Raw genomic sequence first — 9,074 nt, 5'->3', positions numbered from 1 at the left:
GCCAGCTGGGTGCCCACAGCCCCTCCCCGGTGCCCGGGAAGGGCCAGCCCCCTCTGCCTAGCAGGTCAGCGGTCTTTGTGCACCGGGCACATGCTGCTTCGTGCCCGTCAGGAGCCCCTCCTCAGGAGAGATGCCCTCTTGGGCAGCCTGGGGCTGTGCCCGCTGCCCTGTGTGCCTGCTGCCCCATCCCTGTCCCCACGTGTCCCCCAAGCCTGCCCCCACAGACCACACATCCGGGTCCCCTCACTGTCCAGCCTCGAGGGGAGCCGGAGACTCCCCATCCCGCTCTCCTCTGCCACTCTCCTGCTCGGGACCAGCCTGGGGTGCGCCCAGGGCGCGTCCCAACCCGCGTCGCCCAGGGCCCACCTTCCCCCCGCCTCAGCCCAGGCGTGGGCAGGCCAGGCTCCCTCCCACTCTCTGCAGAGGGGGCTAGGGACTTCCTGGCCCAGCTCCGGGGGCTCCGGGGGCCCCGTGTGGCCCACGTCTGCCTCTGTGTCTCTGCCTCACTGAACCTAGGGCTTGCCTAGCCGGATTGCCTCATGCTTGCAAATGTGGTTCCGGCTCAGGTGTGCGTTCCCGCACGTGCCACGGTGCCACGGTGGCGCTGTCCACGCCCTGATGTGACTGCTCCCCGTGGCTTCGCTCGCGGCACCGCTCACTGCCGGCAGCTCACCTGAAGCTGCCCCCGTCCCCACCTCGCGGGGAGGCCGTTACTTGAAGGCGTCCTTATTCTATTTGAGAGCAGAGATCTGTCCCGTGCACGGCTCCACTCAAATGCCCGCAACAGTGGGGGCTGGGCCAGGCCGCAGCTGGGAGCCGGGAGCCCCATCAGGTCGCCCCTGTGGGTGGCGGGGGCCCAACCACTTGAGCCGTTGCTGCTGCTTCCTGGGAGGCGCTGCAGCCGGAAGCTGGAATTGGGAGCAGGGCCCAGACTCGAACCCGCTACAAACGTGCCACACCGGCCGGCCGTTGACCCCTGTGCCAAAGCCCACCCAGGCGACTCCGTCTTGTTCAGATCGTTGCTTCCTAGTCAACGCGGTCAGCCGACGCCCTGCCTTTCCCGGCGCTCCTGGGCACTCCCTCGAGGCTCTGCCTCACCCCCACCCATGCCTCGGTCTGTGTCGTGCGTTCTCCATGCCGGTGATGCCACCTGAGTTAGCCGCCGGGACTGGCGCTGTGGCGTAGCGGCAAAGCCGCCACCACCGCCACCAGCATCCCACATGGGCGCCTTTTCAAGTCCCGACTGCTCCAGTGCTAATGCGCCTGGGAAGGCAGTGGAGGATGGCCCAGGCGCTCGGGCCCCGCACCCACGGGGAGACCTGGAAGAAGCTCTGGGTCCTGGCTTCAGCCCGGCTCAACCCTGGTTACTGTGGCCCTCTGGGGAGTGAGCTAGCAGGTGGAAGACCCCCCTCCTCTCTCTGTCTCCTTTCAAATAAGTAAGTCTTTAAAAAACTACATCATGGCCCCTTCACAGCACTTCCCCTCGGGCCCTTGGCTGCAGCGCTGCTACGCCCTCCCTGACCCTTCGGGCGCACCGCACAGGGCAGGTGGAGAGGCGGCCCCCAGTGGGAGGTGCGGGTGGGCAGGGGTCCCAGTGAAGATGAGTGGGATGCCCCGCAGGCAGGGAGAGGGGCCAGTGGCCCGGCCCAGCCCTGCCGGGTGACTCAGAGCCGGCGGCCCGGCTTGCTGGGGCCTGTGCCGATGAGCAGCGCTGAGGGTGCCGCGGCTGGCTCTGCCCCAGGCAGTGAGGCTGCAGCGTGGGGCTTGGGGAGCCCCTGCGAGGAGGGCCGGCCCGGGAGCGGGGCTGCTGACCGCAGCTTCTTTTGCCCTGGCCTGCGGAGGGGCCGCAAATCCCTTCTTCCCTCTGCAGAGGCCGGGGTGCGCCACCTCCCAGTGTGCACCCCACCTTCCCTGGGAAGCACGGGGCCAGACACGCAGAGAGGAGGGGCGGGAGCCCCGGGAGCCCCAGCTCCCCTCCCCCCCTGAGAAGACGGCAGCTCCGGGTGAGGCTGAGGCTCTGACGGGTCGGGAGTAATTTCTCCTAAATTCATTCTCAGAGGAGCCGGCGCTGTGGCATAGCAGGTACCGCCGCCACCTGCTGCGCCGGCATCCCGTCTGGGCACTGGTTTCTGTCCTGGCGGCCTCACATCCGCTCCAGATCCCTGCTGATGGCCTGGGAGAGCAGTGGAAAGTGGCCCAGGCGCTTGGGCCCCTGCCACATATGTGGGAGACCAGGAAGAAGCTCCTGGCTCCTGGCTTCAGCCTGGCTCAACCCTGGCCATCACGGCCATCTGGGGAATGAACCAACGGATGGAAGACCCCTCTTTCTCTGTGTCTCCCTCTCTCTCTGTAACTCAGATTTTCAAATGCATAAATAAAAATTTATTCCCATAGAATTTGAGGGGGATTAAAACTAAAAAGCACATATGATTTGCTCATTATATCAGAAAAGGAATCTTTTTAAAGATTTATTTTATTTGAAAGGCAGAGTTAGAGAGAGAGAGATCTTCCATCTGCTGGTTCACTCCTCAAATGGCCGCAACAGCTGGAACTGGACCAGACTGAAGCCAGCAGTCAGGAGCTTCTTCCGGGTCTCCCACGCGGGTGCAGGGGCCCGAGGACCTGGGCCATCTTCCACTGCTTTCCCAGCAGAGAGCTGGATGGGAAGTGGAGCAGCTGGGTCTCGAACCAGCGCCCATGTGGGATGCCAACACTGCAGGCAGCCAGCGCCCATGTGGGATGCCAACACTGCAGGAAGCAGCTTTACTTTTTATGTCACAGTGCTGGCCCCACAAATGGAATTTTAAAGAAAGAGAAAGAGAAGAAGAGAAAATATTCCATAGTCCCTCAGCAAACACTAGGGACTGTGTAAGATCCTTAATGTTAGTTCCGAGCTTCCTGGCAGGCTGAGCGAAAAGGGCAACACCGTGAGTCACGCTTTGTTGGCCCAGACCTGTGGTGACGTCCTGGTCCACGGGCTGCGGTGACGTCCCCGGTTCACTGACACCACTGGACCTCAAATCCCAATTTTTGGTTTGGAAAACGTCAGTGCTCCCAGATGAGCTAAGAAAGGAGACCAGGGCACTCAGCAGGCGTGGTGGGGAGGAGGGGGCGCCCCACTGCCTGCCGGGAGCCTGGTGCACAGGGCTGCAGAGCAGGGACCGGGGGCGGGACCGGCGGTGCCGCGGCCACCGAGGGGTTAAGGCCTCAGGGCCGCCGGTAGCCACGGAGCCGCTCCGAAATCTGTTTTCCTGAGCACTTGCCATTTGCCTGAAGCCTCAAGTGTGTTTCCCTAAGTTTTATTTTTTCTTTGACCCCAAACTCTGGGAAATTTAATTATGGTGTTTTGGGTCCATTTACACTTCAACCCTCTCAGCGTTTTTCCCGAGACCCTTCTGGAGTTCCGTGCGCCTTGGGAGCCTTCTAAATGAACGTTTTTATGATTATTATTTTTTGGAGAGCCCCTCCCCCACGGCCCGCCCCTGCACACCAGCCTCCTCCCTGCCAAGAACAAACAAGCCCTCGACTGGGCTCGGGCTGCGTGAGGGATCCAGGCCCCGACCCGCCAAGCACACGTCACACCCGCCTCGGGACACCCTCCCCCTGGGGCCGCCACCTGCCTCACCCCCGCCCAGGGCCCTGGTCCCAGCTCCGCGTGCCACCCCCCACAGGAGCCCGTGGGGGCAGCTGGGTCTGGAGCAGAGTAGGGGTGGAGGGGCAGGCTGCAGGGGTGTGGTGACCCAGTGGGGGTCTGTCCCAGCCGCCTGCTGAGAGTGCGGGCACAGAGCTCCCCCTGGGGGCGTGGGGGCCCCAGGAGAGCCGAGAGGGCTGGGAGAACAGCGCAGCCCCCAGCTCCCCCTGACCCTTGCTGGCCGCCGCTGGCCAAACCCGTCTCGGGTCACCATTTCTCCTCTGCCCGTGGGCCCGCTGAGCAGCGAGCCCCGCGCGCTCCCAGCCTGCGGCCCTCAGGCCAGGGCAGCCCTGGCAGCCCCTAATAGAGATGTCGGGGCCTCCCGAGGCCGCCCACCCCACCACGCCCGCCCGCCTGCCCGCCGCGGGCCAATGACAGCTTCATTGTCCACTGGCCTGGGCTGGCGAGGGACCGAGGGCGTGGGGGTGCCGACCACAGTCCAGGCAGGTGGCGGGCAGCAGGGACTGGGCAGTGGGCAGCCGCCCCACGCTCACTGGCCTCCAGCCCTGAACCAGTTGGGCCTAAGGCGTAGCCGTCCCAGGGGCCCCCAGGCGCAGGGAAGGGCTAGGAGCTGACTGGGGCTGGGGGAGGGGTGGGGGGGGCTGGATGAAGAGGGAGGGGACCTGAGGGCCAGACGAGGACCAGGCCTGTGGGGGTGGGGCACAAGGAGCCCCTGCTGAATTCAGACTGGCTCCTGGGGGGGGCTTAGCACGTGCCCCACTCACCCCACCAGCTTCGAGCTGAGCCGGTCCTGAGGACCCAACCAGTCTGGGCCGGGGTCTGCCCAGAGCCAGAGAGGGTGGGGGTGGGGTGTCCCAGGAAGGGCAGCCTGGGCTGGGCCGGCAGTTCGCAGGCCCGGGTTATCTCAGGACGAGGGTCTGGGTTGCCTCAGCGTGGATCAAAGGGGCTTCTCGGGCTGGCGTCCTACGGCCACGCCTCCCAGAAGCACTCGCTCCCACAGCCTCTGGCTCACAGCGACCCTGCCCCCCTCCACCCTGCCGCCGCCCTGGGACGCCTTCTGGGACTGGCTCACCGCATCCCCAAGTCCCCCTACCCTCTCCCCCACCAGCCATCCTGGTCTCAGCTAGCCCACGGCCGGCTGCCGGGAACACCAGCCGAGGCCACGGCACTCGACCCGTGGACGATCCGTGGGTTGATGAGGAAGTGGAAGGCGGGGAGGGTGGGGTAGACCCAGTGGTGGCTGGCTGGAGGGCGGAATGCAGGTGGGCTTTTGGGGTTCAACCCCTGCCCACAAAGCCAGCCAGTGCCCCCACGTGCTCCTGCCGCCCGCGCTGCCACCCTTCCAGCTCCCGGGGCTGGGCCGGGCCCGAAAACTGGGTCAGAGCAAGGCCAGGCAGGCTCTCCTGCGCCGGCGCCACGGCCGCACCCGTACCCAGCAGCGCTCGGGTCTCAGCGAGGGCCCTGGGCATGGGCCCTGGCATGCCGCGCGCCTGCACTGCCCATCAGAGGGGCTTGCCGTGCTCAGGGCTCTGGGCTCCCCAAGCCCCACATGCCCCTGACCTGGCACTGGCCAGTCTGTGGCCTGGGCAGTGCACAGGCTAGCCCACAAAAATGGCAGAACACGAGCAACCTGGCCAGCCCTGGCGGCTCGGGGAAAGGAGCTCGGAGCCCCAGGACACACAGCACCTCCCCTCCCAGCCCCCAGCTGCTGTACTTGGACCCCCCACCTCAAGACCTCTGCTGTCCCCCCCAACGGCTTCAGGGCCGACCGGGTGGGGGCTCCGCGAAGCACATCTACTTCCCCAGGCAGCACAGGTGCGCGTGACGGAGCACGCACACACGCAGGCACGCGGGAGGCGGGCGCCGAGTTCACCTAGTAAAGAGCTTGCAGGATCCCGCCCGTTTGCCACTGCTGAGCTCACAGAACTGGTCGTGCCAGAAGCCACACTGGCTGTCCAGGCAGGTGGAGACTCCACGGGGGCTGCTCCTCCCAGGCCTCCCTGATCAGCCACCCCCGCCCCAGGCCACCTGCCCTGCACCTCTTGCCCCCCCCCCAAAATGGAGAGGACCCCACCCCCTGCAGGCAGGTGCCCGGGGGCGCCTGTCCCCTTTCAGCCCCGCAGCCTCACTGCCACCACGGTGCCCAGGCCCCTTCCACACCTCACTGACCTCCCGAGCCGCGCCTCGCTGCGGGCAGCCTGGCCTGGAAGGCACAGGTGTGGACACGCCTGCCCGAGCTGTCGTCTGTGAGACAGGGCAAAGGCGCGTGGTGTGGGGTGTCAGCCCTTGCCTTAGGTGGCCCCTGTCCCTGCTGACACAGCCGGCCAGCCAGGCACTCCTGGAGGGCTGCAGGCTCCGTGAGGCTCAGGACCCACTGATTGTGGGGTGGGCAGGCAGGGCTGGCAGCAGGGACCCGGGAAAGTCTGGACCCCTCCTGGCCATGCAGCAGAAACCTGGCCCCAAGCCAGAGGGGCTCCGTGGGCACCTGGGCCTGGGACGTGCAGGTGAGGGCTGGACCCGGGCCCTGCCACCCCCACCCCCTCCACAGACCCCCGAGCACAGTTGTAGATGCTAGGCTGGGTAGGGGCTCGGCCCCCAGCACTCTGATACCCTCTGTGCAAGGACGCCCCTGGTCACAGGCTTTGGGGGCAGCACGGGGGACCCAGGGGCAGAAGCTCCTCCCGGCGGCCACGTGCACTGCCAATGCTGACCTGAGCTGACCTCAGGGTCCCTGTGAGGGCCAGGGTGGCCAGAGCCCTCTGGACCTGGAGGGACACCCCACCCCGCCTGCTCTCTCAGCTGAGGCCAGTTCGCCCAGAGCCAGGCAGGTCAGTGGGCCGCTGGGGACCCTGGGAGGAGGGGGCCTTGCAGGGCAAGGAGGGCTCAGGAGTGTGCATTTGTGACCCTGGAAGGCCAGAGACGGGCTGGCGGGGCCCCTGCGGGAGGCCACTGCCCCCCGCGCCCCTGTGCCCTCGGCCGCCCCTGCCCTCACAGGGACCCTGAGGTCAGCTCAGGCCTGCACCTCCAGCGTGCCAAAGCCCCCGACAACAGCTTCTGCGTGGCGCTCCGCAGCCAGGGTCCGCCGTGCTGCCCCCCACACAACTCCTCCCAGCCCACGTTAGCAGCCGCGCTCTGGGGTCAGTGGGCTTTCCAGCGGGCATGGGACCCAGGCCCCTAAGAGCCGGGCGACACCACTTAGGCAGGGGACAGTTGAGCCCCCTGCCTGCACACATGCCACCCAGCTACCAGTGTGCCCTCCAGGACAACCGGCAGGGAGCACGCAGCGTGGGTGTCCCCCGGAACCCCCAGGACGTGCACCACATCCAGGCTGTGTGCGGCGGCCAGCTGCTGCCAGCTGGACACCGGGCCCACCAGCCAGGACAGATCTGTCTCCCGCAGGGGCGGGCTCAGAGGGCCTTGCGGAGCACAAGGGCCCATTGACAGCGGCCTGGACGCGCTGTCCTCACGGAGGAGTGTCCAGGCCCCCAGCTCCCCAGAGCTCGCTCACTCCTGGGCTGCCGGGCATCCCGGCCTGGTGTCTGGCGCCCCCCAGCACCTGCCTTTGAGGGTCGGCCATGCCTCGCACACCCCACTCTGGGGACAGAGCCGAGCCTCACTGACACCCTCCCCGCAGGAGGCAGCTCAGGGAAGGCCCTGCCCCTGACAAGGGAGGCGACCTGTGCAGGCAGGTGAGCCGTGGGTGCCCGCGCTGATGCCCTGGGGACCACGGGTGCGGGGCTCAGCCCAGGGCCAGGCTGCGGGTCTGGGCAGTGCCTCCTGGCGAGAAAGCCCATCTGCCCGCAGGCTCCAGCTACCACACAACAGTTTTACGTCAGGCAAGAGGGCACGCTGTGGGCTGCTGGTGTACTGGCCAGGTCGCCGCCAGGGACCCCAGCTGCCTGCTAATGCGCACCTGGGGGCAGCAGGTGACGGCTCAGATATTTGGGCCCCCGTGCCCAGGTGAGAGACCTGGATGGCGTTCCCAGCGCTGGCGGTTCGGGGAGTGAACCAGTGGATGGGCGAGCTCTGTCTCCCAGACAAAACAATTTTTAGAAGAAGACATGAACATTGTCGATCTGAAGAGGAAGACCTGCTTGGCTAGGTCCCGAGCTCCCTGGCAGCCACGGCAAAGACAGAAGATGCTTCCTGGTCACCCTCTGGGAGCCTGGGCCTCCTAACTGGCTCAGCCTGCAGGAGGGCCCAGGGGCGGCTCGCGGGGCTGGGAGCACCCAGGGGTGGGGAGGGGCAGCCCGCGCGGAGCCACCCGCAGCCTGCCAACACCAAGGCCTGAAGAGGTGCAGGGGACAGAGGCCGGCAGGCTCCTGGCGGCAGCTCCGGGGCCCAGCCCCTGCTGGGCTCCACACCCCGACTCTGCCGGCCCAGCTGGCGCGTGGGTCTGGTGAGGTGTCCCAGGAAGGGCGAGGGGGCCAGGCTGGGGCCCCCGCTGTGGGCCCCTCCCTTCCTGGCCCACTGCTCACGGCCCTGGGGGCTCAGCGGGGCAATCCAGGCCCAGGCCCTGCCCCTGTGGCCAGCAGCTGCCTCTGGCCAGCACAGGGCACCTCCTGTCGTCCCGCGAGGGGTGTCAGAGGCCACCCCCTCCCACTGCCACAGGGCCTGGCCCTCAGCCCATGATGTTTCAATGAGGGGTGCGGTGCGCTGACACACTGGGTGAGGGGGACCCAGTCTGGGCAGAGGCAAGCAGCAGGACTGGGTCCCCGGGGGCGGGGCTCAGGCTGGCTGCTGCCTCTGCCGCCTGTTTCCAGTCCCAGCAGGGGACCTGTGGGCTCTGAGGACCTGGTCACCAGGGCCTGGCTCTTCCCGACACGCGGGCACAGGTGCGGGGCAGCCCTGACCGCGGCTGAGCTTGCCAGAGGCCTCTGACCGCTGGGCCAGGAGGGGCAGAGGGTGCGTCGGGGACCCAGCCGCGGGAGGGAGCCGCCAACGTCAGAGACGCTGGGGGCGGGGTCCCGAGGAGGGGGCGCTGACGGCTCAATCCCGCCCGTCACCCGCTCAATGGGCCCTTGTCCCCAGCCATTGAGCGACGAATTCCCGGCCCCCTGGCGACGGCCCCGGCCACGGCCATCTCCGGGGAGGCAAGAATGCGGCGGGCGGGGCCTGGGCTGGGGGTGGGGCTCCCGTTCTCACGCCCGCCCGCGGCCACTCAGGCCGACTCGATTGGAATTTAAATGCTGGTCATTGTTGTCACAGAATGGCCAGGAGTCAGCGCTGCCTGGGGGCTTGGCGGGGCATGGACCAGAGTGGCCGGCAGCTCCTGGGCTTGCCGCTTCTCTCCTGTAGGCCTCCGCCCAGCCCTCTCCTCCAGGCAGTCCTCCCGGACCACCCCAGCCCTTTCCAGTGGCTGCCCGCTCCAGTTCTGGTTCCGTCTGTGGGTTCCCTCCTGCCAGGGCTGGGGCTGGGGCCT

The sequence above is a fragment of the Oryctolagus cuniculus genome, chromosome 2, assembly GCF_964237555.1.
Source record: "Oryctolagus cuniculus chromosome 2, mOryCun1.1, whole genome shotgun sequence".
NCBI lineage: Eukaryota > Metazoa > Chordata > Mammalia > Lagomorpha > Leporidae > Oryctolagus > Oryctolagus cuniculus.
The sequence above is the reverse complement of the archived record's forward strand: the minus strand, read 5'-3'. Positions refer to the sequence as shown.